The sequence below is a fragment of the Tursiops truncatus genome, chromosome 13 (assembly GCF_011762595.2).
Source record: "Tursiops truncatus isolate mTurTru1 chromosome 13, mTurTru1.mat.Y, whole genome shotgun sequence".
In the NCBI taxonomy this organism is placed as follows: Eukaryota; Metazoa; Chordata; class Mammalia; order Artiodactyla; family Delphinidae; genus Tursiops; species Tursiops truncatus.
The window spans coordinates 51,316,810-51,342,130 of NC_047046.1; the positions used below are offsets into that span (position 1 = coordinate 51,316,810).

General features: G+C 34.9%; 1 protein-coding gene and 1 pseudogene across 9 annotated transcripts in view; one reads left to right on the forward strand and one right to left on the reverse strand.

Moving 5' to 3' along the window:
- The window catches only part of KIAA1328 (KIAA1328 ortholog), a 391,966-nt gene that overhangs the window by 187,217 nt on the left and 179,428 nt on the right, over positions 1 to 25,321 (forward strand). The window lies entirely within an intron of this gene.
- Positions 4,852 to 8,329, reverse strand: LOC101333292 (large ribosomal subunit protein uL4 pseudogene; annotated as a pseudogene).

The following is a 25,321-nucleotide window of genomic DNA, read 5'->3' on the forward strand; positions in this document are numbered from 1 at the left end:
GAAGACCCCCAAAATCATGTGAAATAAGCAGAACCTAATTGACATCCAGAGCTCTGGCTAATAGAAGGGAGTCTGTAGTTTCCCACATTTTATAATTAAATGGAGGGTGGAGTAAGCCATGCATCAGTGGTCAGCACAATATCTAAGCTTCCATCAATAAGGGACTGCTTAATGAATTATGATATGTTATACAGTAGATGAAGGATTTACCCAGGTGGTGGGTATTCTGTAAGCTGGAGTATATAATTGCACTGTTGAGTCTTGGTTAATAAATTCTGGTGCTTTAAATATAGAACTCTTACATCTAACTGTACTGAAGTCAATATATTGCAGTTTCTATAATCCTACTTTTAAATTTGTGTAGCAAACATTGCTATTTCTTTAAGATAGTTAAATAACTTCTCTTTTTCAAAATTAATTTGAAAGATTACAGGACAAGTTAGGCTTCCTAATATCGAGAATGCCATACATAAATTTAGAAAACAAGAATTTTTTGAAATGGTAAATAATATAGAAGAGATCTTTAACAACTCTCTACATGAGGCAGATCAGCTACAGATAAAGGACTAAGTTTATGTAGAATATGTAGTAGAACACAGCCTTATCTCTTGGCTGTGAAATGCAAATGTTGCCTTCCAAGTGGCATGTGGATCACTGTTCTCAGAGGAATGCCCTGATGGCATCCTCTCACATATCACCTACGACATCGCTGGTGTACATGCACACTCCTGTGTGTACGTACACCACCGGAATGGGTCTGAGTAGACTCACTGTAAACTTAAAGCTCCGGGGAGAAGTATTTTAGTTCGTGAACACAAGCCTGTTAAGTTCGGCCCTCTCTCACCCCCACAAAATAAAGTTCAAGTTAAAAAGTATCTTTAAATAAAAAATAAGCTATTTTATCTTAAAGTGTACGAGCAATGCGCTTAGAGTGAATTGCCTCAGAAACTAAATGGCCAAACTTCCTCTAACAGATTTTAATTATTTTTATAGTTTTTCCCAAATGAAGACTCACAACAGCCATTTTAAGTAAACTAGAGCAATTCTTTCATCTTCATTGCAAGCATCAGACCCTAAACAAAGCATGAAGCTGGGCAGTGCACTGTTTAATTTTCAGATTGGATTTTTCATTATGTTTTATGATAACTTTTTATTTTTATCAAGTTGCATCTCAGCCTTCTGTTTAGACTCAAGAAGATTTATGGCAAATGATCTGGGTGTTTATTTGGACAAACATGCAATAAATCAGTCTACTGTTTCAATAAAATGTTATTAATAGAACACATTATTCTGTTCAGTATTATGTTATCTTTAAAATTAAGCAGAACATTAGTGGTAGTGAAACTAGTTTCAATCAATACATTCCTGTAATGAAACCTATTGTATAAGAAACTTCTTTTTAAGGAGGAAAAATGTCCTTAACACAGCTACCAACTACCAACTTCTGACTCTAGAGATGGCATTTCACAGTTTCTAAAAATTATTTGGTAGGATTTCTTTGTGTTTGTTTTGGTGTTAAGATAGTTTCCTGAAAGTTACCTTGCAGCAGTGAGTGCATAAATGTTCCTTAAACGCTTTTTTTTTAATAATTGAAGAATTTAGTTGGCACTTGACCTGGCAGAGACCCACCCAGGTGTGTGCTTCAGTGAAATTGAGGTCAGAGCTGCTGTTGACACTCAGGAGTATAAGAATTACCAGTTTCTCTTCTGATCGTGTAGAATTTCTGGTTAAATTTATTAATGGAGTATAGATAGAGGATATAATTTTAATTTTTCAAAATTCATATAATAATGAGAATTTACTAGGAGTGAGCCCCGATTTAAATCCTCTATCACCCACTATACTCCCTATTAAAATTTTAGAATGACGGCTTTAAATTCAAAGGTGGCTAAAGTCTCAGGGTGGTACTGCAGTCTTAGGAGAACTTCACTGCTCAGGGACTGGCGGGTTGTTTCTGTTGCTGTCTTCTGTTTAGATAGCAAAGTGCCTTGAGAAAAGGCTGCTATTTGATAATGCCGTGGGAAATTAAAGACCTTTGAATGTTAAATTGTGTATATTTTCCAGTGGAAAATCTCTTAAAACATACTTTACGCTTTTGCTTGGTACACAGTATTGTCATCACATGGCAGTTTAAGGAATCTGGAGACTGGTTGGAATTCCAAGTTTACTCCTTTACTTCTGTCGTTTTATATTTTTAATCTGAATGTAAGAAATAGAGATTATCTTACTGTGGTTTTATTCTCATTAAATTGTTAAGAAGTGGTTTTGGGAGATGAGAGTTATGTTAAGATGAAAAAATAATTATGGAAGTCTAAGCCATCATACATATTCTACTGGCTTAGGATAAAGTTTCCATAGTCCATCAGGCAAATAATTTGATCATGTTGCTGTACGACTCTAACAGTAAACAAGCGAGTTCTAATACATTCTTTGAATACCACTGCTAACATTTAAATGCAGATGGTTATCATATTTTTTCATACCAGTAGGAGACTGCTTAAAATCTGCGTTGGAGTGAAGCATAAGGTAGCAAGCAGTACACTTGATTCTGGTTTTTATCTTTCTTAGTTCCACCTCAGAACTTTTAAATGCTACATTTCTGAAGGAAGGTTCAGTTTTGTGTTATGACTGTGAACACCTGTGAACCACTGGGCTTAATTTGTTTACAGCTGACAGTGATTGTGTGTGGAGACTGTGGCAGCAGTTGGCAAGGAGCAACTGACCATTTCGTTATCTCTGCATTGTCTTATTTTTCTTATTTCCCCAACATTTTAACATCATCTATGTTTTGTGAAGTTATTTGTAGGTTTTTTTTTTTTCCTAGTAGTTATCTGGTTTGGTATTAAGGTAATTCTGGCTTCACTAAATGAATTGGAAATTGTTTCTTCCTTTTTCTATTTTCTATCTTTGTGATATTATAATTTCTTTAATTGACATGGAGGTATTAAGATGTTCTCTTTTGTCTTCAGTCAGTTTTGGTAATTTCTGTCTTTTAAGGGATTTGTACATTTCATAAGTTGTCATATAAGTAGCATGAAGTTGTTCATAATGTTCCTTTTTCAACCTGATGATGTCTGTGGCATTGCATCTGTGTGCCCCTTTTTCATTTTGATGATTTGTATCTTTTTTTTCTTGATCAATCTTATTGATTTTTTAACAAAACAGCTTGTATTAGATTTTCTCTATTGTTTGTTTTCTATATCATTTATTTCTGGCCTTATGTTAATTTTTCCTTCTATTTATTTCAGTTTTAATTTGCATTTCTTTTTCTAACTTCCAAGATTGACATTTAGATCATTGGTTTGGGACTTTATTCTTTTCATTTAAAATTACAGATTTACACATTTAAACATTTAAAGTTATAAACATTTAATGTTATAAATTTCCCTCTGAGAACTCCTTTACCTGCATCCCACACTTTCTTATGTTGTGCTTTTTTTTTTTTTCAAAATATTTTCTTTTTTTTTTTCGGTACGTGGGCCTCTCACTGTTGTGGGCTCTCCCATTGCGGACCGCAGGCTCAGTGGCCATGGCTCACAGGCCTAGCCGCTCCGCGGCATGTGGGATCTTCCCGGACCGGGGCACGAACCTGTGTCCCCTGCATTGGCAGGCGGGCTCTCAACCACTGCGCCACCAGGGAAGCCCCAAAATATTTTCTAATTCCCTTTGTGTTTTCCTCTTTGAACGGTTTATAATCATTTATAAATTTTTCTTAATTTCAAATTTTTGCAGATTTCTCAGATAACTTTCTGACATTTATTTCTAATTTAATTCCTCTGTGTCAGAAAATGGAGTCTCCACAATTTCAATATGTTGAAATTATTGAGACTTGTTTTATATCTTGTGATACGACCTATCTTGCTGAATAGTTCATCCACATGTAAAAGTAACCTAATCTACAATTATTGGATGGAGTAGTCAATATATAGCAATAGGGTCAATGTTTTTATAGTATTTGTTCAGGTCTTCTATATACTTACTGATTTGGGGTCTGTTTTTTCTGTCATTAACTGAGAGCTTTGAAAGCTCCAAATATGATTATGGATTTATTTTTCTTTTTATTTCTATCTTTCCTTCACATATTTTGAATTTCAGTTATCAGATGCCTTTGCATTTAGGATTGTAATGTCTTCTTGGTGCATTAAGTTCTTTCATTTTGTAACATGCTTCTTTGTCCCTGATAATATTACTTGTTCTGAAATACCTTGTATGATATTAATATAGCCACTCCAGCTTTCTTATAATTAGAATTTGTAGAGTATATTCTTTTCCATCCTTCTAGTTTTCCCTATCTTTGTCTTTATAATTAAAGTAGGGTTCTCATAGTTGGATTTGGCATGTAGTTGGCTTTGGTTTATAATCCTGTCTGACGTCCCTGGCTTTTTATTGGAGTGTTAGTATCTTTTACACTTGATTAATTATCCAATATGGTTGGGTTTAAATCTACCATCTTGTAATTTATTTTCTGTTTTTCACCAATTTTTCAGTTTTTCTTTAGTTTTTCCTGCCTTTTTTTAAATTAATTTTTATTGGAGTATAGTTGCTTTATAATGTTGTATTAGTTTCTTCTGTACACCAAAGTGAATCAGCTGTATATATACATATGTCCCCCATTCTTTCCCATTTAGGTCACCACAGAGCACTGAGTTTCCTGTGCTATACAGTAGGTTCTCATTAGTTATCTATTTCATACATAGTAATGTATATATGTCAACAGTTTTAGCATTATCTCTACTTGGGGCTCATTTTTTTGTTTTTGTTTTCTTTTCTTTTTTGCCTCTTTGATCAGGTCTTTATTCAGAATTAACTGTCCGAAATGATCTGACCTTTATGGAATGCACAAATTAAAGTTTATGCAGCAGGCTTCTTTTCTTCTGTGGTGGGTTTCTTTTCTGTGGGCTTCTTTTCAGCTGGTGGTTTTTTGGTCACTGCAGCCTTTTTCCCCACAAAAGCCTTCTTCTTAACACCAGCAGCCTTCTTTCCTTTCTTCTCCGCCACAGGCTTCTTGCCTGGAACCCCTTCCTCATTCGATGTGGCTGCTAACGCTGCTGCTGCCTTATCCATCCAGAGTTTGTGATTCTTCTCCTAGAGAAGAATTATGTCCATCCAGTGCATGGTCTTTGCATATGGGTTTAGCTTCAGCGTGATTCTCAGGTTTTTCAGTGGATTCTTCTTCTGGACTCACAGATGAATCTGTGTGGTGTTCTGAGGGCTCTTTGGATCTCTGGGCTTTTCAAGATTCTGCAAAGGTCTGTTTTGAGTATCTTGCACATGGGAAGGTTGTAGTTGCTCTTGAAGGAGGCAGCTTCACGCCAAATGCCATACAGATCATCTTACTTGTGGAAAGTACTTTCAGTCCAAAGGCAGAAATGTCCCATGTGCTGCTCATCAGGAGTAAGTTGCAAGATGTTCAGTTTGCTTACACTAAGCAGAGTAATTCCAGGGATGTTTCTGAAGGCCTCAATGATACCGTTGTCCTCATTATAGATGATGCAGGGTTCCCTACCCTGGATATGACACAGTTTCTCATTTTGCCTTTGCCAGCTGTCATTTGCTGTGAGCCATAGACCTTTTTGAAATCATTCCATGCCTTAAGAAGGCCTGTTAGATTTCTTAAGAAGCAAAACAGCCTCCTTGTTTTTCTTGTAGCCTTCAGCTTTATCTTCAGCCACCAAAGGAAGTTCAGGAATTTCCTCAATACAATGACTTTTAGACATAACCAGTGCTGATAAGGCCGAGGCATCCAGGGCAGAGCAGATGGCATATCGCTTCTGTGTTGTGTTCACTCTGCGGTGCCAATGTTGCCAGGTTCTGGTTGGCACAAACATGTGGCCCCCATGATACTTATTTCCAAAGGCACCCTGGCCAGAACAGTCAGTCCAACTGCCTCGAACCCTGGAAACTTGAGCCAGAGCCTAGCCAGCACCCAAAGACTCAGCACTGGTTTGATGACCTACTAATTCACTGACAGGATAGGGCTATCTGCTGTGTTTGTGCAAGTTGGTGTGAACAGAGTTCACAATATCTGGTTGAGCAGGAGCCTTGAACACAGCAGGTAAAGTGACATTTATGCCAGATGACTCCTCCTTTTAAGAGAACACTGATATCAGTGGATGAGCACATGCCACGGCAGTGAGAGGAGAAGACTACGCTCCTCTCGACCTGGCGGCTCCTATGGGAAAAGCTTGGGTTCATTATCTTTGTTTTAGGTAAATTTTAAATATGAAAAGATATTGCTTATATTTCCATTTTCTGGAAGTCTTTATTCGTTTGTTTCCAAGTTTCCATTTAGTATTATTTTATTTATACCTGAAGATATATGTTTGTTTGTTTGTTTATGGCCATACAGATTATCTGGTAATAAATTCTTCTATCTTTTGTTTGTGTGAAAATATCTATTTCACTTTCAATTTAAAGGAAATTTTTATACACTTCTGGCTTAGTTTTTGTTTTCTATTCACCACTTTTAAAATATTCTATAATTTCTTCTGGTTGGTATGTTTTTTTCTAATGAGATTTTTAAATAAGATTCATTCTTATTCTGTTTCTTTGTATGTCATGTGTTTTTTAATCTTCCTGCTCAAGAACTTTCTATCACTAGTTTTTAGCAAGTTGATAACGGTGCCCCTTTGTGTTCTTTGTGTTTTTCTGCTTGAGTTTCATTGAGCTTCTTGGGTCTGTGGGTTTATAGATTTTATTAAATTTAATATTTTAAATCATCATTTCTTCATATATTTTTTCTATCTTCACCTCTGCTGTCACTGCAATTACATGTATCACTTGTATCATTCCACAAGTTACTAAGGCTTTGTTCCCCAATCTTAATTTTTTTCTCTATGTGTTTCAGTTTGGATAGTGTCTATTTTTATGTCTTCAAGTTCCTTAAGCAACATCTAATCTCCTGAAACTTTTACTGCATGGAGTTAACATTTTAGATTTGTCATTTTTCATCTATTGACTATCATTTGGTTATTTTTTATATCTTATTATTATGTTCATGTTTTTCTTTAAATCTTTAATTACGTTGGGCTTATTTATAATAGATTTTTTAAAATTCTCATATGCTAATTTGTCATTTCTGGGTTTTTTCCTCTTGATTGACTAGTCAAATTTCATCATATGTCTTGTAATTTTTTATGGGCTGTTCGTTAGTTTGTATGTTACACTAATGAGTATCTAGATTTTGTTGTCTTCCTTTGTAGAGTGTACTAGCAGGCATTTAAGTTATTGGTAGATCTTGACTTCTTAGAAGCTTATGTTTAGGCTTTATTAGGACTAGTCTGTAGGCTAGATTTTTCTCTAACAACAATTTAGTTAGCTCTTTCTGGGTTCTCAATAGGACTGAGTATCCTGGGATCAGCTATGACTTTCTCATTCTGACTGGTCAAAACTTGTACACCTCCCTGTTCTGTGTGACTTCTGGGAACTGTTTTACTTCCAACTCCCTGGTTGTTCTTTTCCCAGGCTATCGCAGTTTAACTCTACACATGTGCAGTCTTGGCATTCAGCAAAAACTCAAACGGGCCTATGTGCCGATTACTCAGCTATTTTTCTGAATAGCTCTCTCTTCTCTGGGACTCTGTTCTGTAACTTCTAGCCACCTCAGCCTCCCTGAACTCCGATCTCTGTCTCCGTAATTCACCAAGACTTTTGTGTTCTGCTTAGGACTACCCTCCTTCTAGCGTAGTCTGGGATGTTTGTCCAAACAGAAATGAAGGACCATTGTATGGCTTAGCTCATTTGTTTGCCTTCTTCCAGGGATCATATACCTTTACTAGCTGCTGTCCAATGTCTGAAAACAGTTGTTTTATAGATTTTTTCTAGTTTGTAGTGGACAGGTAAGTGTATCCCCCTCTATAATACCCCAAAATGGAAATTTTCATTGAAACTATCTTTTAAATGTAGTTTTTAAATTTTAGCATACAAATTTAATGGTATTCTTAAGAAAACAAAGAGGCTTTATGAGAGGGAGAAAGTGTATTGTGAGCATAACAAAGGCACAGTAACAAAACCTTATAGGAGATACAGTATTGAATGCTTTTTGCTCTTTTAAAGAAGGTAAAAATATAACCTTATGGACCAGAAAAATACTTAAATGAGAAAATTTAAGGGAAGAGAAGATACATTGTTGTCAGATTTATTGTAACTTGTAATTAAAGCCCAAATTGATGTGTAATAGTAATCTTGTAAAGAATACTTATTTTGAGGGTCCAAAGTAATAAAAGAGAAATAGAGATTTAAATAAGAACTACAGAAATATAAATATCTGGCCTTCACGCTGGAAACCAAACTTCATGGTTTTGGCTCTAGATTCAGTTACTTTGGGCATGTCTTTGAGCTTTATTAACATCTCCTTATAGGAATCAGATTTAACTCTTAATCAAAATAAACTTTGGGGACTTCCCTGGTGGTGCAGTGGTTAAGAATCCGCCTGCCAATGCAGGACACTGGAATCCGTGTCCTGGTCTGGGAAGATCCCACATGCCGCAGAGCAACTAAGCCCATGCGCCACAACTACTGAGCCTGCGCTCTAGAGCCCGTGAGCCACAGCTACTGAGCCCATACACCACAGCTACTGAAGCCCATGCGCCTAGAGCCCATGCTCTGCAACAAGAGAAGCCAACGCAATGAGAAGCCCGCACACTGCAACCAAGAGTAGCCCCCGCTCTCCACAACTAGAGAAAGCCCGCATGCAGCAGCAAAGACTCAACACAGCCAAAAATAAAATAAATTAAATAAATAAAGAAAGAATTCTCTTTAAAAAAATAAAATGAAATAAACTGTGACTTCACCCACTAAAAGGTGCTCTATCAGGTATATCCCATGTGCCTTCTGTATGATGCAGTACTTTGTGAAAATCTGTTAATACCCTGAAAGGATAGAGAAATGAAATGTAGTTACGGATAGGTTAATTATCCTCTGCATCCCAAAGGTTTATGTGTGCTCTTGTCAGTAGATTTGGTCTTAAAATAAAAGCAAATTCAGATAAGGTAGGAAGTAGAAAATTTAATCAACATTGTTGAACAGAAGAGCTGAATGAGGTTCATCTGCTACTGTGCAGAACTAAAAGATGCTGAAAAGTAATGGATATAAAATAAGAATAAAGGGGAGAGCAAAAGGAGTGAAAAGAACTCCAAATATACTTTTCTTCTATTAGTTACATATAGAACACACAGAGACTTTTGAGAAAAAGATACTTTATGGACAGAAGGTACCCACTTTAATGGGAAAGAATTATTTGTTCCAATATTCACAAAAAGAGGATAAATAATAAATGTTTAGGTATAAACCAGTCATAGAGGAGGAGACCAGAGCAGGAAAGGAAATTGTGTTTGGCCCATTGTATGAGGTAAGGGAATGAAAAATACCTGAACACTGACTTCCCACAGCCAGATGGAACACATTCGTCAAGTCAGAGGCATTTGGTAGCACAGTGGTTCTCAAAATGTGTCTCCTAGACCAGCAGCATCAGCATCACTTGGGAAATTTTCTAAAAACGCAGATCCTCAGGACCTAACTCATACCTACTGAATTAGAAACTCTGGCAGTGGGACCCAGAAATCTGCATTTTTAACAAGCCCTCCAGGTGATTCTTATGAACACTAAAGTTGGAGAATATTTATGCTAGTGTAATAGAAATAAATGTCTTCTGTTAATCAAACTGCTGGTGAGTCCTATCACATGCAGTGTTTTATAAATACATCTTCCTGAATTATCTTCTTGGTACAGATAGGTTAGAAATATTTTCTGTCTGAAGAAATGATCAGTGTGCTTAATCACACAAGTACTAGAAAACAGGAAAAGTCTATAAGATGGAAACTGACAAGTCTCTTTATCATCACTTCTATCCATTCTTTATGTCCTTTTTCTATGATTTTTCTGTGTAGATAGAAGGATTTAAACTAATTTTGGTTTGGAGTGAGGTAATCAAATATGCAATTTTTAACACAAAAATGAGTCCTTTGAGTTTAAAATAGTTTTTAAAAACCTGTATGAACTGTACTAAAGTGTTATTTTTTCAGTGTTGCTCTTCCTTTCCTCTCTCCTCTACTCTTCTCTGCTCCCCTCTGTTCCTCTCTACTTCTCCACGATGCCTCAGCTTTCTCCCCTCTGCCTTTCCCTCAAAGTATGCCTTCCGAGGAGAAGAGAGGTTCTGTGTCAGGTTTGGGTTTACGAATATTAGGAAGGTCTTATGTTAATGACTGTTTCTGTTTTCTTAATAGTGCCAAAAAAATTCTCACTCTGTTTTGTAAGCACTTGATTGCAGGTGTGTTTGGTGCTGCCTAGCAACTTTGGCTGCCCTGTGAAAGAAACCACACTTGGTCAGAGTGATTTCCAGAGAGCGTTGGAAGGCAACATTGTGACAACTAAGGAAAATGCCTTTCTTGCGGACTAAAGTAGGCTGATTGAGCAGTCTTTCATAGCCAAGTTAACAAACATGTACAGTTGTTTATTTGTATTTCCAAGAAATATATTAAATACCTTATGGATTAGCAGCCACTTTATGCTGGACACCCATTGCACCAGCCTGAAAAATATTAACTGGGAGAGGAACTATAACTATGACTAATATTATACTAATGAGCAAGACTTCCAGGTTTGAATACTTCTTGGGAAGAAGCCGATTGTCCTGTCCTTCTCGCTAAGAGATTAATCAAAATCACGTTGACTGTGGTGTCATTTAAATTACTAGGTGTTTAGGACTCCGCTAATAAACCTGATAGACTGAGGATGCTGTCTGTGCCTACCCAAGTTGTGCCAGTCTTCCTAGGTGAGACTTATTGGTGGAAGCCCTTTACATACAGGTCATTTAGATGGATCGGCTGTGTTGAACAGATGATGGCATGCACAGATATTCCATACAATTTGACTTGTTTAGTTCTTGTTGAGACGTGTAGAAACATGAAGACTGTTGCGAGTAGGCCAGTCTGTGCTCACAGGTACCTGCTTTTTGTATTGGGTTGGCCAAAAAGTTCTTTCAGGTTTTCCTGTAAGATGTTATGGGAAACCCGAACGAACTTTTTTGCCAAGCCAATATTTGGAATCATTGCCAAGAGTAATGGCCTGGTTTAAATGCCTGGGTTCACTCCCTTCCATCCTACATGAAAAGTGCTGTGAGAATTCAGGTTTGTGTTGTTGCTACCCATACCCCTTCCCTCCTCCACAGCAGCATTTTAGGACAGTTGTCTGTGAGCAGGGCTTCTCCTACTTTCTAGACTTAGTCTAAAGAACTAATTTAAGTTTTTGTGCTCTTTAGACTGTTTCAAGCTTAAATAATCATCCTAATCATGATCTCAGCCAAAATATGTCCAAAAGTTATCAGTATACAGTATATCATAATGATTTTCAGGCCCTAAAGAAACTATATATTATAAATTGTGCAGTGATTAATTTTTGATTTGAGTATTCATCTTCACTCCCTCTCAGCAGTGAAGTAAGCAACATCTGCCCCACTTGTATTTTTTGTTGTCATTATAGTTAACTTTACCTCTTTCCACCTGTTTTCTACAAATTGTATTGTTCTCTAATTATATGTTGTCATTAAGTATTTAGGGCATTGTGTAATAAATCTCTCCCAAATCAAGTTACTTTCCAGCCAATAGGCTCTAAAGGCCCACCTGAAACAAGACGAAGTGTGGATCTCCTGTATTAATGACATGTTGTCTATCATAGCAGAAGGGACCTTGTAAAGAAATCTTGAGGCAAGTAAAAGAAGTGGAAAGGGTTCATTGAGCCTCTGTCATTCACCCCAGTTATTCTTCATCAAAAAGCCTGATTTTTATTGTCTTTATACTACTTAAAAAATGACAAATGACCTTGTAATTAGTTTGTTTACTAATTTGTCTCTTTCCACTAAAATGTGGATTTTCATTACAGCAGGCTCATTATGTTTGATGGTTCCGTAGTACCTAGATCAGTATTTAGTACAAGGTATGCATTCAGTAAATGTTAGTGAATGAATGAATGTTGTCTTTTTATTATAAAATTCACCCATTTTAAAGGTGAATGATGCTGATAAATTTATAGAATATACAACCATCACACAATCCAGTTTTATGACATCCAACCAGCATTGGTCCATTAAGGACCATGCCTGCTGAAGGATCCCTCATGCCCTGTTGCAGTCATTCCTATTACTACCCTCAGCCCTAGGCAACCACTAGTCTGCTTTCTGTCTCTATGCATTTGCCTTTTCTGGACATTTCATATAAATAGGGTCATACAATAGAGAGCCACTTACATTTGGTTTCTTTCCCTTAGCATCATTTTTTGAGGTTCATCCATGTTGGAGCATGTATCAGTAGTTTGCTTCTTTTTATTGCTGAATACTTCTTTTTATTGTTCCATTTTAGAGATACACCACATTTGGTTTCACAGTTCACCAGTTAACAGAGATTTGGAATGTTTCCAGTTTTTGGCTATTATGAATAGTGTCATCATGCACATTTGTGTTACAAGTGTTTATGTGGACATATGTTTTCATTTCTCTTGGATAGGTACCTAGGAGAGAAATTGCTGGGTAGTATGTTAATTTTATGCTTAAATTTTGAAGAAATTACTAAACTGTTTCCCAAATGGCCATATCATTTTACATTCTCACCAACAGTATATGTGAATTCCAGTTTCTCCAACTCCTCATTTTCTATATTTTTGATTATCACCATTATAGTAGATGTGAAGTACTTTCTCTCCTTGGTTTTAACAGGGTATTCACTTTATTTTTTTAAAATTAATTAATTAATTAATTTCATCTGTGTTGGATCTTCATTGCTCGTGCGGGCTTTCCCTAGTTACAGCGAGCAGGGGCTACTCTTTGTTGTGGTGTGTGGGCTTTTCAATGCAGTGGCTTCTCTTGTTGCAGAGCTCGGACTCTAGGCGCGCAGCCTTCAGTAGTTGTAGCTCACGGGCTCAAGAGCACAGGCTTAGTAGTTGTGGTGCACGGGCTTAGTGGCTCTGAGGCATGTGGGATCTTCCCAGATCAGGGCACGAACCCATGTCCCCCTGCATTGGCAGGCGGATTCTTAATCACTGCGCCACCAGGGAAGTCCCAGGCTATTCATTTTAGCTTTCCTAATGTTTAATAATGATGAGCATCTTTTCATATGGTTATTATCCATTTGTATGTCTTCATTGGTTAAAGGCCTACTATATCTTTTGCCCATTTATTTACCCATTTTTAAATTGAGTTATTTTTCTCATGGAAAAAAAATCCTTGTGTAACTGGAACCACACAGTTCAAACCCTGTGTTGTTTAAGGGTAAAATTGATGTTTGTATATGGATCTTGTATTTTGTGACCTTGCTGAACTAACTATTCTAGTAGTTTTTCTGTTTTGTTTGTAGATTCCTCAGTATTTTCCACATAAAGGATCAAGACGTCTACAAATAAGTTTTCCTTTCTTTCCATAATGTCTTTTTTTTTTTTTTTGCCTTATTGCACTGACTAAAACTTTTAGTATAGTGTTGACTTGAAGAGATGACAGTGGACATGCATATTTTGGTTTTGATCTTTTTCCATTAAGTACTCTTAAATAAAACCTATAGCTATAGGTTTTTTTATAGATACTGTTTATCAAGTTAAGAAAGTTCTCTTCCTAGTTTGCTGAGAGTCTTTATTGTGAATGGTTGTTGAATTTTGTCAAACGTTTTTTCTGCTTCTGTTTAGATAATTGTGTGGTCTTGGTTTTTGTTTTTCATTCTATGAATACACTGTATTACTTGATTTTTTTGATGTTAAGCCAACCTTACATTCCTGAAATAAATCTCACTTGATCATTGTGTATAAGTTCTTTTATCTTATGTGAGATTTGGTTTACTAATATTTTGTTGATGATATTTAGGTCTACATTCTTAGAGAGACTGATCCTTGTTTTTCTTAAGATATCTTTGGCTTGATATTATCGTAATACTAGCCTCATAGAATGTGTTGAGAAGTGTTTCCTCCTCTACTTCCTGAAAGTTTGTGAATGGGGGTTATTATTTCTTTATATATTTGAGAGAATTAATCAGTGAAGCCATCTGGGCCTGAACTTTCCTTTGTGGAAAGATTTTTTTTATTGCTTGTTCAGTTTCCTTATTAGTTATGAGTTCTATTAGTTTTCTATTTATGTGTCACAAATTATAATAAATTTAGCACTTTAAAACAACATTCACTGATTATTTCACAGTTCTGTAGGTCACAAGCCTGGTTGATCTTGATGGGGTTCTCTGCTGAGTGTCCCACAAGGCTGAAATGAAGGGGTCCCCTGGCCTGGGCTCTCCTGTGGACACTCTGAAGAAGAATCCACTTCCTAATTCATTCAGGTTTTGGTATAATTCAGGTCCTTGCAATGTAGGACTAAGGTCCCCTTTTCCTTGCTTACTGTCATCTGGGTGCCACTCTCAACTTTGACAGGCTGCCCACATTTCTAATCACCTGGCCCTGTTCATCTTCAAGCCAACAACAGCATGTTGATTTCTTCTTGTTTTTTCAAATCTCTTTGACTTCCCCTTCTTCTACCAGCTGAAGAAAACTTTCCTTTTAAAGCACTTCTATGATTAGATTAGACCCATCCAGATGATCTTTCTTTTGCCATATAACATAACATAATCATAGTAGTAACACCTTTTGACTTCTTCTTAGATCCATGATTTATTTAGACATGCATTAATTTTTAAACATTTGAATTCCCAAATTATTTTCTATTGTTGGTTTCTGATTTAAATTCATTATGTACAGGAAATATATTTCACATAATTTCAACCCTTTGAAATTTGTTAAGATTTGTTTTATGCTGTAGCAAAAAAAAATTTTTCCCCAAAGAATGTTTCATATGATTTCTATTGTTGTTAGATAGAATGTTCTATAGATGTCAGGTCAGGTTGGTTGACTTATCGTTCTTTTATGTTTTTGCTGATTTTCTGTTTAATTATTCCACCTTGTGTTGAAAATGGAGTATTGAAGTCTCCCATTTCTTATTATTAAATTGTTTATTTCTCCCTCAGTTTTTTTTCAAGTTTTGATTCATGTGCCTTGAGAATTCAGCTGTTAGGTTCATATAATAGTTTATAATCACTTTTTTCTTATAAATTGATCATTTTATCAATAGGAAATGTCCTTCATCGCTAGTAATATATTTTACTTAAAGATATTAGCATAGCTACTTTAATTCTCTTATGTTACTATGTGTATGGTATATCTTTTTCCATCCTTTTACTTTCAGGCTATTTATGTGTGAATCTAAAGTGTGGCTATTATAGATAGCATACATTTGGATCTTGTTGTTTTATCTAGTTTGACAATCCCTGCCTTTTTCTTGGAAAGTTTAATCCATTTGCATTTAATGTAATTGTGATATGGTTGGATTTATATCCTGCATTTTGCTCCTTTTTTTCTTTATATCTCATGTGGTTTTGTTCCTCTGCTGCTTCTTCACTGCCTTCTTTTGTGTTAAATAAATGTTTTGTAGTGTAACATTTTAATTCCTTGGCTATTTTTTAAATCATTGCTCTTGTGATTACAATATGCATTTTAATTTACCATAATCTCCTTAAAATGAATTCTAACAGTATTCCAGTAAAATATAAGCTTGGCTCCAATATAACATTTCCTCCCTACTCTACTATGCTATTGTTGTCATACATATAATCTTTTCATGTTAAAAGCCCAATAATACTGTTTTATAACTGTGATTTTTATGTAATTGTCTTATAAAGCAGTTAAGAATTCACACATATACAAATTCTTATATGTTTACCTACAAGATTATCTTTTCTGGTGTCCTTTATGTCTGTACAATGAAGTAACTGGTGTAAATTTCTGTTTAGCCTAAAGGATTTCATTTAACATTTCTTATAGAGCAGGTCTACCAGCAACTATTCTCTAAGTCTTTTTGTTTTGCTTTGCTTTGTTTTTAAACATAGAAATATCTTTATTCTGCCTTCATTTTGAAGGATAGTTTAGATGGATATAAAATTCTTGGTTGACAGTTTACTTCTTTTAGGACTTTGTACCATCTCACTGCCTTTTTGTTCAACTGTTTTTGATGAGCTGTTAGTTGTTAATATTTTTTTTTAGCAGTATCTTTCCATTTATTTGTGTCTTCCTTGATTACTTTGCGCACGCGCGTGCGCGTGTGTGTGTAGTGTGTGTAATGTGTTCTTGTTCCCTATATGTAATAAATCATTTCCCTTACTCCTTTGAAGATTTTCTTTTTGCTTAGCTTTAAACAGCTTGACCATAACTTGTCTAAATGTGGATCTTTTATGTTTATCCTTCTTGGAACTTGTTGAGCTTCCTGGATCTGTGGATTAATATTTTTCATCAAAATAAAAATATTTTGACTGTCATTTCTTTTTTCAAATATTTTTCTCCCCCATTTCTCTTTTCTCTCTTTCTGGGACTTCCATTTCATCTATGTAGGTATTCTTGGTTACCCACAGGTTTCTGAGACTAATTATTCTTCATCCCTTTTTTTCTTTTTCTGCTCTTCAGATTAAATAATCTCTGTTGACCTACTTTTAAGCTTACTGTTCTTTCTTCTGCTATTTCACATCTGCTGAGGAGCCCCTCTACTAAATTTTTCATTTTACTCATTATACTTTTCAATTCCAGTATTTCCATTTGGTTCTTTCATATATATTTTTTCCCTCTATCTCTTTGCTGAGATTCTCCATTTGTTGTCAATATCGTGCTTTCCTTTAATTCTTTAAATGTGTTTTTGTTTAGGTCTTTCAACATATTTATAATAGCTCTTTTGAAAGCTTTGTAAGTCCAATATTTGGGACCCTTCAGAGACAGTTGACTTTTTTTTTCTTAACATGGGTAACCCTTTCCTATTCCTTTGAAATTCTTGTAATTTTTTCATTGAAAACTGGACGTTTTATGTAATATATTGTAGCAACTCTGGCTTCTTATTGAAGGCTATTTTTGTTGCTGTCCTTTTCTTTGTTTGTTTGTTTTGTGACTTGCCTGTGTTAATTCTGTAGAATATATTTCCCTTCAATGTGTGTCCACTGATGTCTCTGCTCAACCTTTTCCTGTTTTCTTTTTAAATCTAGCTTCATAGGGGACAGTGCTGAGTCAACATAACTTAATTAGCAAATAGTTAATGATTGTTGATAGGTTGTGCTCAAATACCTTGAGTCAATATGGCTTCCACCCTTTGCCAATGGATGTTTGTGAGTTGGGGAATGCTTTCACTGTCTGCCATGCCTTTTCATGTTGCTATTTTCTAAGCTAGTAGTAATGTAAAAAACTTTAAAATTAAGCTACCAATGGCAGGCAAAATGGCACCTTTGTTGGTTCCATATGCTTGATTGTATAAGGTGAATCCCTCAAAATAGGAAGCAAGTACCATATTTGAAGACATCTCAAACAAAATGGGTAGTAGTTTTGACCTTTAACTTCATAATTCATGCACTATAACATTTCACGCATTTTGCTTTCTAACTTTATTTAAAACTGTTTAGCATTTACTTTTTTGAGGAAAGGAGGAATTCTCAGACATATCATTATTCAGTTGCAAAGTATCCCTTTTCAATTTCTTTAAAATAAATAGCAATAGTCCCTGGATTTATGAGCTTTGTGAGACAGATAAAGTGGTAGTTGAAAGCATTAAGCCAGCCATAACTAGCATGAAAAGGAGCCACTTCTACAGGTTTGGGTGATTCACATTGAAGGTCATTGTATATTGATACTGCTTTCTCTTTGTGAAAAAGGTTGTTCTTGGTTATTTTGCTGTTTGGCCTTCAATCTAAATGTTCACCAGTCTTTCCATTGTTTTTTTTCTTTAGGCGGTGTTCTTAATGACTTTGTAGCACTTGAAGTTATATCAGCCATAGACTTTTTTGCAGATTGTCTCTGATGGTCCTCAATGTGGATTCCTTTATGCTCGTTGCTCAGGGAATGGCACATTCCCATGTTTCTTTCCAAATACTTTATTATATCAAGCTTCTCCTCAATACTTGAAACTTGGCTTTTGCATGTACTGCTTGATGTTTCTGAACTAGGATGCTTAGACATTTAGGAGATTGTTTTCTTATATTGAAAAGTTCACAATGTAAAAGGATAGCAAAGCACAACCTTGTAGTGTTACATTCCTGAGGAACTGAGATAACTGATGGTTGTTTCAGGTGTGTGGGTGTGTGCATTGTGTAAATTCCTACATGGACCAGTTCAGCTGGGTGCAGTTTTCTGTGTTCACATAGTGTGTTTCATAAAAAGAACTGTTCAGGAGCAAACATGAAGTTTGCATTATTTTCAGATTATTCCCTAATATATAAATCATGTTGGAACAAATCCATCTTTTCAAAGTAGTGTTCTAATAGACTCACTGTGTTCTAGATGATTTGGGTCAGGGCTTCCTAAATTATCTGTGGTGAAGAACCAGGTTTGATTATTTTTGTCCATCTCCATGGACTAAAACTTTTAAAAAATTTATTAAAAATTAAATACTATAAAATGAAATGTGACAACATTTTTATTAAAAGTTCAATAGGCAGATTATATTTTAATAAACATAATCTGAACAGACACAACATAGGAAAAAATGATAAAAAGCTTCATTGAAAGTATGCATACAGGTGATTAATACAGAGAATGACTATTACATAACTTTTTCTTGTTTGCAATCATAACTAAAAAAAAAAAAAAAAAGTATGTGTGAAATCACAATTCCCCCAGAATAAGTGCCTGTACACACTTTGAATGAGCGCCAGCTATATCAGTAGTACTATGTATGTTAACATTGAAAGTTTTTAATGTGATACACAAGGTTGCTCCTTCATTTATAACCTGTGCAGTCTTGTTTGGAGAGGTGATATGATACTCACAGGTGATAACATATATATTTAAACTCTTTCTGTTTTGTTTTATTAACACTCACATAGAGAAATATCACAACAGTATATTGCTAGGAATGGAAAAGATTTTAAAGCAGTTTCAATAGGCTTTGATTATTCATTCTAAACTTTTAACTTTTTGTCCAAAATGAAGGAAGTGGTGGTATGTTTTCAAAATTTGTCTCTAGCCCTTTATCACTAACCAGTTTCAACAATTCTTTAAAATTATAGTTAAATTTAAAATTCTTTCAATGAAAGAAATGGATTTTCTATGCATGGATCTTATTTTGATGGAAAATAAAATTTGAAACATCTAATTTGAGAGGAGTTCAATGATAATTTTTCACAGATGTTCAGTATCAAGATCATCATAAATAGGGAATTCCCTGGTGGTCCAGGGGTTAGGACTCTGCGCTTTCACTGCTGGGGCCTAGGTTCGATCCCTGGTCAGGGAACTAAGATCCCACATGGCACACAGTGGGGCCAAAAAAAAAAAATCATCACAAATGAATTTTATTGAAATTATGGAATATGACATAAAAATACATAGTGACGCTGCTCTTCCAAAGTACTGCCATTCATTTTTGCTTTTCAATCTGATCTGCCATTGAAGACAATGTTGGATTTCAACCTTGCAAAGAAGTATTAAAAATCAGTTAAAAAAAATAACAATATCAGTCAAATAAGGCAGGTTGGCTCTCCAGTTCCTATCTTATAAAAATTGTGACCAAATTAGTTTCTTACATTGCAGAAACACTTAAGATTTGTTCCAAATTCCCAACAAAACTTTTCCCTTCTATAGCCATCATGCCTCAGCATGTAATTTGTTAGTGGTTGGCTTCTGTATTAGAAATAAATAGAATAAACTCAAATTTTATGCATTTGCCTTTATAAAATCCACATTTTTAACATGTTGCTAAGCACACTATTTAATTCACCTGATTTTTTAAATAGTAAAACATTCTAGATGAAGGAATTAATATGTTTATTTATAATTTGGTTCATGGTCCAGAATATTTTCCTATTGCTGCTGTGCTGTCAAACGACATTTATGGATAATGTAAGCCTTCATAGTTTTATACTGTTCAAAATTGGTTATGTTTGTTGTCAATGAGGCCAAAAAATGCTATTCTTTCTTCATATCGTTATGATTTTTAAAATGCATGTGTACTAGAAAAACTGCCATGTTAGTGGAATATTTGCATTCTTCAGCTTCCAATGACAAACACTTTGCTAGTTTTATTATATGGAGTTGTTTTTGAATTACTAGCTAGTTCCTGCATAGCCACATCAAGCTATAGTGTCATGAGAAAAGAGTACTTGAGCTACTCTCTTTTCTACAAATTTACCCAACATCACGCATACACCTTTGATACAGTCTTGAACTAATGTTTCAACAATTGTACATGGTCTTTGTGTTCTTAGCAAACCAAATTGCTACTTTATAAGCCTACAAAATAGTAATGATTATATGTGAATATTGTACACTGCTTCTGTTGGATCAGTACTCTTTATTTCAAAATCCCTTATTTCTTTATGTATGTATGTAAATGCTTCTTAAGTTTTGATAATTTCATTGCTTCTTTAGCCAGAATATATCGGTGGGTAACACACTGTGGTTTTAGCACTTTACTGTCATTTATGGCCACAAAACTGAACTCAGTATATGAGGGATCACACTTCTAAGTAAAACTAGCATGAAGTAAAGCTAGTATGACCCCTTGGCCTTTATTTCTTTAGAATCACTTCCATCATCATCATTTGGTTTATAGTAATAAACTACTTCTGTATTCAGAAAAGGGATGTCTTGGCGGGGGGAGGGATAAATTAGGAGTATAGGTTTAACAGATACATTCCACTGTATATAAAATAAACAACAAGGATTTTTTGTATCGCACAGGGAACTACATTCATCATCTTGTAATAACTTATAATGGAAAAGAATCTGAAAAAGAATACATATGTGACCATACTTTGCTATATACCTGAAACTAACACAATATTGTAAATCAACTATACTTCAATTTTTTTTAAAAAAAAAGGGATGTCTTTTCTTGACCAAAAAGTCCAGTGAAGCTTGTTTCACTACATATAAAATAAAATTGTAAATAAATAAGTAAAATATTACTTCCCTAATTTAATAATATAAAATCACAATTTAGAAACAGGATTGATTAAGAATTAAAACAGTATTGTGACTTCCCTGGTGGTGCAGTGGTTAAGAATCCTCCTGCCAGTGCAGGGGACACAGGTTCGATCCCTGGTCCAGGAAGATCCCACATGCCGCAGAGCAACTAAGCCTGTGTGCCACAACTATTGAGCCTGCACTCTAGAGCCTGTGAGCCACAACTACTGAGCCCGCGTGCCACAAATCCTGAAGCTCACGTGCTCTAGGGCCTGTGCTCCGCAACAAGAGAAGCCACCGCAATGAGGAGCACACACACTGCAAGGAAGAGTAGCCCCTGCTCTCCACAACTAGAGAAAGCCCCATGCAGCAATGAAAACCCAACGCACCCAAAAATAAATAAATGAAATAAATTTATTTAAAAAAAGGCTTAGGGCTTCCCTGGTGGCACAGTGGTTGAGAGTCCGCCTGCCGATGCAGGGGACACGGGATCGTGTCCCGGTCTGGGAAGATCCCACATGCCGCGGAGCGGCTGGGCCAGTGAGCCATGGCCGCTGAGCCTGTGTGTCCGGAGCCTGTGCTCTGCAACAGGAGAAGCCACAACAGTGAGAGGCCCGTGTACTCCAAAAAAAATAAAGGATTAAAACAGTATTACTACAGTAACTCAGTTATTATAGGTAAAAATCATGTAATTAAAAAATTTTCTCAGATTTTAATACAATTTTGGGGTAAAAATGACAAACTATTCTTGAAATATAACACATTATACCATGGTTTTAGTACAAAACTAGTCTGCAGCTCATGACTCAGTCATGATTTCAAAATCACCTGGAATAGTCTGTGTCCGATTTAACTACCCGAGCCCACCAATAACCCATGTGTGGATTTTTTAAAATATTGGTATGTCCTATGTAATGTAACATATGTATGCTAAAAGTTATTTGTTGTTTATCTAAATTTCAAATTTAACTGGGAGTCCTGTATTTTTATTTGCTAAATCTGGAAACCATATTTTGCCTACTATATAGTTGCATAGATTATCTCATGTTTTCTTCAGAATTTTAGTTTTTGCTTTTATATTTAGGTCTATAATTCCTTTTATTTTTTAAATTTATTTTTTATTGAAGTATAGTTGATTTACAATATTGTACCAATCTCTGCTGTACAGCAAAGTGACTCAATTATACACATATGGACATTCTTTTTTTTATATTCTCCTTTTGAGTTAATTTTGTGTATGGAGTGATGTAAGGATTGAAGTTTTATTTTTTCCTTATGGCTGTGCAGTTGTCCAGGATCATTTGTTGAATACGCTATCTTTTCCCCCATTGAGTTACCTTCCTACCTGTGACAGACACACACTAAGGTGACCACTAATGTGTCATGTCCTTGTACAATTCCTTCCTTTTGAATGGGAGTGGAACTTGTAACTTGCATCTAGCCAACAGAAGGTGACAAAGGTAGAGGAATTTTGCAGATGGAATTAAGGTCCCAAATTTGTTGCTTTTGAGTTAATCAAAAAGGAGAACCTAGGTAACCTGATTTAATCAAGCAGAAGCCCTTGAAAGAGAGAGTAGGGCCCTCTCTGTAAAGAGCTCTCCTGCTGGACTTAAAGAAGCAAGCCTCCATGGATTCCACAACTTCAGGGATATGAATTCTGCCAACAACTACGTGAGTTTGAAAGACGACTTCAAGCTTCATATTTGACCATAGCCAACACTTTAATTGCCGCCTTTTAGGATTCTGAGCAGAGACCCCAGTTAACAAAAGCTGTGGGATAATAAATGTATGTTGTTTTAAGCTTCTAACTTTGTGGTAATTTGTTGCACAACATTAGAAAGCTAATACAGTACCTTTGTCAAGAGGCGATTGATCACCTATATGTGAGTCCATTTCTGGACTCATTACCCTTTTCCAGTTATCTCTCTAATCCTAATACCAGTGCCTCAATGTCTTTATTACATAGCTTTATAAGAAATTCTGAAATTAGGCAGTGTAAATTCTTCAACTTTATTCTTTGTCTTCAAAATTGTTTTTGCTATTCTAGTTGCATTGAATTTCTATATAGATTTCAGATTAAGCTTGTCAACTTCTACAAAAGAATATACTGGGATTTCACTGAATCTATAAATCAATTTGGGGAAAACTGACATCTTAACCATATTGAGTCTTTTGATCCATGGACACAATCTCTCTCTCCATATATTCAGGTCTTTTTCAATTTTTCTCAGTAGTACTTTTTAATTTTCACTGTATAATAGTGTATATATTTTGTTAAATTTATCTCTAAGTGATTTCATGCCTGGGATGTTACTATAAATATTATTTTTGTTTCAATTTCTATTTGCTAATATAGAAATATACCTTATTTGTATATATTGTCCTTATACCCTGCAAGCTTGCTAAAATTAATAAGTAATTTTGATATTCTGAATTCCTTATGATTTTCTACATATATGATCATGCTGTCTATACATAATGGCAGTTTTATTTTCTAATTTCTGAACTCTATGCCATTCATTCATTCATTCACTTATTCATTCATTTTCCTTATTGCACTGGCTAAGATCTCCAATACGATACAGAGGAGATGCAAAGAGAAGTGCTGAGAGTGGGCATTTTGGGGTTTTTCCCAATCTCATATGGCACACATTATTTCTTTCATCATTAAGTCTAATTGTAGCTATGGTTTTTACGCGTAAGTACCCTTTATCTAATTGAGGAAATTTCTTTTTATAACTTGCTAGATGGTTGTTGAGTTTTCTCAAATGCTTTTTTTGCTTATATCAATGTGATCATATAATTATCTTTTTTTCTATCAATATAGTGGATTGATTTTCAATTGTTAGGCTAATCTACCTTTTCTGTGATAAATCCCATTTGGTCATTTTATATTACTCTTTTTACATATTGCTATATTTAGTTTGGTAACATTTTATTAAGAATGTTTTCATTCATGTTCATAAAGGATTTTGGTTTATACTTTTCTTGTAAACCCTTTGGTTTTTTTTTTTTTAATCAGCCACATAAAATGTTCCTCTTTCCTCTACCTCATGAAAGAATTTGTGTAGACTGGTATTACTTTTTACTTAAATTTTAAGAGAATTCATCAGTGAAGCCATCTGAGCCTGAAGCTATCTTTATGAGAAGTTTTTAATTACAAATTCAATTTGTTTAAATGATTTAGAGCTAATAAGTGTTCTATTATGTCTTGATCTGTCTTGGTAATTTGTGTCCTTAAAGCAATTTGTTTATCTACGTTGTCAAATTTATTGGCATAAAGTTATGCATATTTCTTTATCTTTTTAATGACTAGGATGTGTAGTGGTGTCTGTCTTTGATTCCTGATACTGTAGTTTGTCTTCTCTCTTGATCTGTCTAAAGTTTTACCTTTTCAAAGGATTTGTTTTCATTGTTTCACTGTTTGTCCATGTTATACTTCATTCATTTCTGCCCTAATCTTTATTAGTTCTGTCCTGATTGCTATGGGGGTTTAGTGTATTCTTCTTTTTCTGGTTTCTTAATATGGAAACACGGTATTGATTTGAGATCTTCCTTATTTTCTAAAATAGGTGTTTAGAGCTATAAATTTCCCTCTATACACTGTTTTAACTGCACCCCCTAAATTTTGATGTGTTATGTGTTCATTTTCATTCAGTTCAAAATATTTTCTAATTTCCCTTATGAGTTCTTTGACCCATAGTATATTTAGAAGTGTGCTACTGAATATTAAAATAATTGGTGATTTTCCAGATAGCTTTCTGTTATTGATTTCTTGTTTAATTTCTTTGTCTCAATGTCAGTTCTTTTTGGTTTGCTGACACTTGTTTTATGGCTCAGCATATAGTTTATATTGGTAGCTTTTTCATGTGCACTTAAAATGAATGTTAATTAGATTGAATTGGTTGATAGTCTCATTTGTGTTCTATAACCCTATTGATTTTTCTTCTTCCTCTATTGCTTACTGACAGAAGAGTGTTGAAATCTCTAACTTTTATTGTTTTTTATTCTATTTTTCATTTCCATTCTGTCATTTTTCCTTCATATATTTTTAAACTCTGTTGTTAGGTGCATACTCAGTTGGATTACTTTGATGCTTTGATGAACTGAACCCTTTATCATTATGAAATGTCTGCATTTTCCCTGGCAGTTTTATTGTTTTGATGTCTACTTTGTCTGAAATTAACAACCATTCCAACTTTTTTTGACTAATGTTTGAATAGTACATTCTTTTCTATTCAATTTACTTTTAATCTGTCCTCACCTTTATATTTTGTGTGAGTTTCTTGTAGATAGCATATAATTCAGTCTTGATTTTTTATGCAGTCTGAGAATCTTGTCCTTTGATTTGGGGCATTAAATTCATTTACATTAG